This window comes from Meles meles, chromosome 18 (assembly GCF_922984935.1).
Source record: "Meles meles chromosome 18, mMelMel3.1 paternal haplotype, whole genome shotgun sequence".
Classification (NCBI taxonomy): Eukaryota; Metazoa; Chordata; class Mammalia; order Carnivora; family Mustelidae; genus Meles; species Meles meles.
Genome location: NC_060083.1, coordinates 40,848,898 through 40,853,868, shown reverse-complemented (window position 1 = coordinate 40,853,868; position 4,971 = coordinate 40,848,898). Strand labels below are relative to the sequence as shown.

General features: G+C 56.4%; 1 pseudogene; it reads left to right on the top strand.

The window, feature by feature from the left end:
• The first annotated feature begins 212 nt into the window (after positions 1–212).
• Positions 213–420, top strand: LOC123930150 (annotated as a pseudogene).
• Positions 421–4,971: the final 4,551 nt, after the last annotated feature.

Genomic DNA, 4,971 nt, shown 5'->3' with positions numbered 1-4,971 from the left:
AGCAGATTCCCCACTCAAGGCGAAGCCCCCCACCTCCGAACCCAGCCCGAGCTCCCTGAGATCATGACCTCCACGGAAATCGAGAGTCAGATACTTAACCCACTGGGCACCACCCAGGAACCCCTATGCAGTCCTTTTAAGAAATACAAGGAGACCGTGAGGGACGCCATGAATTCCCTTTGGCGACATCTTTGGGCTCCCAAATAAACACCATGAACCAAACTCCCCTTCCCGAGTTGAAAACATTTATGGACAAGAAATTATCATTGCCATTGAATGGTGTCGGGGTTTGATACCTTTATGAATCCCGTGCCAGATGAGTGTGGGGAGATGGGAGCTAGCGAGCAGCAGAATAATATTGGAATGGTGGGAATACGAAGAAATAGTCTTACCACGTTAGAAGCCTTGAACGGAATGTAAACCATGAGTGTATTCAGCAGAAAAATCAACTCCTTCCACATGCTCCCCTCTCCATAACACCTGTTTCACTACAACATAAAAATCAGGTCATGTGCATTTTCTACAGAACTTTTTTGTTTCAATAAACTTTTGTAATAGTCACAAGAAAAATAAAAGAAAAAAAGAGAAGAGAAAGGAAGGAAAAAAGAAAAGAAAAGAACTACAAAGAGAAACCGGCAACCTAGAAAGAGAACTTGGTCACCACCTCCTTTCCAGACACGGGGCCCTAAATTATTCTGCCTTCAGACATCCCGCCTCCACGCCTCTTGTTCTCGCCCCTTGCAGCTCTTCGGCCCCGTGCTCCCCCCTTTTCCATCCTCCCCAGAGCCAGGACACTCTTCTTCAGAGAGTCATCCCCGACACACCCCAAACCCACTGAGATGGAGGAGGGGGCGAGGAGTAGAGGGTGTTGTGCCCGGGGAGGCCGTCCAGATGGCAGTGCCGTGGGCCAGCTCTCGCTGCCCGGCGTGCCGGCTGAGGGACGCGGTCCCCGTGTACGGGTGTCGGGGAGGGGACCCGCCTTCGTGCGCGCGGAGCCTCCGGCCACCTCGGTCCCGCCCGGGAGTCGGGGCTACCGGCGCCCTCCGTCCCGCGTCGCAGCCTGGCTTCCCCGCCGCGGACCACGGGGTCCAAGGACGGCTGCCCCGCTACCCGGCGGGTCCCGAGCGCCGCAGCCCCGCAGCCCTGCGGCCCGGCTGCTCCGGGGCAACCGGGGCGACTGCTGCCCTGCGCCAGAGGCAACCGAGGACGCGGCGCGCCCGCTCCCTCCGCGCGGCGGAGGCCCGCACTCGGGCGTCTCCAGTCCTCGGGCTCCGCCTCGCGGCCACCGTGCCGGCTGCAGCAGATCGCCGGGCTGGGCGGCGCGGCTCTGGTTCCCCCTGGCTCCCGCGATGCCGGCGTCCAGAACGCGCCCCGGCCACCCGCCGGCCGCCGCCACCCGGTGTTCATGCCAGCGCGCGCGTTCAAGGGGATGCCCGGGAGCACCTGCCCATTTCTGCCCCCTCAACCTTCCCCTTTGTCCGCCCGGACATCCCGGCCTTGAGGACTGTGTGGCCGGTTTGGGGCAGGTTTCCCGGTCCTGTGAGGTGGGGGGACAGCAGCTCCGACGGCCCCGGGGGCTCCCTAACTGGGGAGGGGATCCGTCAGCTCACGGACAGAAGGTTGCTGCGTTCTGTCTCAGAGACTGACAGTGAGGGCACCACAGAGTTGGTGCCCCCTCTCCCTTGACCAATGTGTGAACCCCCTCACCATTTGGAGGAGATGCTTTGCATCTTTTCTTGGCAAAAGTATTGGGAAACTTAGGGCAGCGACTGGCGTCTGCGCACCCCCACTCTGAACTCTGCTCCCCTCTCTCAGGGAGCACCTGCCGCTGCAAGGGGGTGGTGGTGGGGCTCTGGGAGTGGGGGCCCCAGAGCCAGTGGTGACACAAGCCACGGTTGCCTGGTGCTCCTCTGCTGGGACAACGCTGAGTCCCACGGTCTCCTTTGACAAAGGAGAGAAAAATCCAAGAAGGAGCTGGGCTGTTGTGATTATGCTCACTCTGCAAAAGGGAAATGGGAAGGGAAGAAACTGCAGAGCCAGGCCCTGAACTCAGGTCTCCTGGCTCTTAGTCCAGTGCTCTTCCCTGCCCACCCTGCCTGGCAGGTGGCAGAAGGGAAGTGTGGTGGCCTCTGGTGGCCCAGCTAGGAGGAGAGAGCCTACCCTGTGCCTGAATGCCATGCTAAAGGACAGAGAAGCGAGACAGAGCCAATGAGACCTCCTGCCTTCGCTAGCTCTCTCCAGGGGTCCTTTGTGAGTCGTCTTCCCACACCAGACAAGCTGGCCCTGGCCCAGCTTCCTTCTTGTCCCCAATCTCATCCCAAATCTCATCCCTTCCAGGAGGCCACAAGGGGACTCACCCCGCCATACCCTTCAGGAGCACTACGCAGGCCTGTCCTTAACATTTGGATGGCCCAGGACGGGAGTAGAACATGGGCCCATAAATCATATACTAAATACTTAAAGATGACAAACAGAGCTAACAGCTTAAAATATGTTCTATCTTCCAGCCTTCACAGAATATAATTTCGTTATGACCGGAAAAGGCTAGTTGGAATTTAGGATTCTCACACTCCCTTGAGATCCTCGCCAGTGTAGGGAGAATGGGCCCTCGGCTAATGGCTGACCCCCACATCTGTCATGCATTAGAAGGGGGTAAACGCAGTGGTGGGCACAGTCCATCCTTGACAGGGTGTACCTGGGAAAGATCTAGAAGCTGATTAGGAATTCCAGAGTCCCAGGTACCCAGAATGTTATCTGTGAGGGGTCCATAGCTCATTCCCTCAGCCCCTCAGATCCTAGTCCCATGAAGTACAGTCATGGTTCCCGCTCCAGTGTGTGATAGTTCTGGGAGCTGCAGGAGCAGGACGGGTGTTAGTGGAGACCCAGGGGAAAGTTCCCTTCTTCATGGCTCTCTGTGTGTGTGTGTATGTGTGTGCGTGTGTGTGTCCTGCACCAGCGGTCCTCCGCCGGCAGTTACCTGGCAGGGAGGAAGCAAAAGGGGTCTGACCACTCCCCCCAGCCCACCTAGGCAGTTACTAGGAGTGGTTGGGGACACCTGGGTCTCCTAAAGAAGGGGTTTCCTGACCCTGTGTTCTCCGAAAAGCCTAGGAGACCAGTGTTCAAGTGCACCAGCAGTCTGCGGGAATGTGGGCAGGACGGCGTCTACACTGTCATTTATCACTGCTGACCCGTGCGCCCGGCCACTGCCAGATTCTTGGGGGGCCTATGCTCTGAGCCGACAGCGGGTACAGCCTTCTGCTGGGTGAGCTCAGGTTGTGCCCGAATTGGTCCTTTCAAGACACCCAGGCGCCCTCTTGAGGATGCTTGAAGAATTTCACCATCTTGGTCCTGGGTGCACAGAAGTCAACTCTCAGCCCCATTCCCTCCCTTTCCTGCTCCTGCCTGACCTCCCGATTTCCTCTTTCACCTACACCTTTCCCATGACCCGACCCACCCGGCATTTTGAGAGGCCCCTCATATTAGGAACCAGGAGGACACAGCATCCTCAGGGGCCTGGTATCATGGGGCAAAGTGACGATGGTTGGGACTTACCTGCGGTTGCTGAAGACGCTTCCAGCTCCCTAGTGTGTAAGAGGGAGTCCTTTCTGCACACGGAGGATTTTAAAAAGATTTACTTATTTATTCAACAGAGAGAGACACAGTGAGAGAGGGAACACAGGCAAGAGGAGTGGGAGAGGGAGAAGCAGAGAGCCCGATGTGGGGCTCGATTCCAGGACCTTGGGATCATGACCTGAACTGAAGGTGGACGCTTAACAACTGAGCCACCCAGATGCCCAACACTGAGGATTTTGTATCATGGCGTCGGTCAGGAGCTGTGCCCACCACTGCTCCCATGGCTTGCCTTTCTTCTGCTGCACGGTGTGGGGGAGGGAGACCCCACACCATCCATCTCAGACACATGCCCTCAGGCGAAGCAGGGAGGCTAGTGCTGGCCTGTTGGCTTCCTTCCACCATGAACACCCACTCCAGCTTCAGCGGGACCAGGCCCTCACCCTGATCTCAAGGAAGGGATGTGAGGTGCCCATGGGAACAACAGAACCCAGCATATAATAAATGCATTGAGCCCTGTGCACCAAACTCTAGCACAGCTTCTAGAAGCATGGGGCTGGGTCCCTCAAATGTCCCTAGGATGACCCCAGCCCCTCTTTAAAGTACCTGTCAGAAGAATTTAGTGTTTGCTCTGGAAAACACCTGCTGATAGCCGCCCCCCCCATTTGCCTTTCTTAGAGCATTTCCCTAAAAGGGCTTACAATTATGACTCCTTCCTCTGTCCCTTTGAGGTACACCTGTATCTCCTGCAAGGAGTGTCTTTCTCAAGGACCTGAAAGCCATTCCTTTGAAATGCGATCCTCGGGAAGGACAGGGCCTGTCTCCCGGTCTCTGTGGGAGGATAGAATCTGGACTTTGATCAACGCCAGCTAGCAGGCAACCCTGGCCTAATTGCATTTAGCCTGGCCAAGCCTTTCATTTTTCACTTCTCTGACTTCTGGGCCCCCCTCTTGCCTCTCCCTCCTCCCTCGAAACACCCTGTTGCCTCTGCGCAGGTCAAAAGAAGCTCAGCTCTTCCCCCCACTGTCAGTGGTTACCGAATAAAATCTGTTTTCACCCCTTTAATGTCTGGCTGTGCTTATCTTTGACACCTAGCTCCCCGGCTGGCTCAGCAGTCTTCCGCTTCTCTGCTTTATTATAAACACATATGCCCACACCCAAAACCACCCTTTATTCAGAAGATCGGGGAAATTTGAAGGTTATAAGTATTCTTGGCCTTTTTGCCCCTGGCGATCCAGGCGTTGCCATCAGCTTTTCAATAGCTAAATTTAAAAAGACCATTTTTGGGGCGCCTGGGTGGCTCTGTGGGTTGAGCCGCTGCCTTTGGCTCAGGTCATGATCTCAGGGTCCTGGGATCGAGTCCCGCATCGGGCTCTCTGCTCAGCAGGGAGCCTGCTTCCC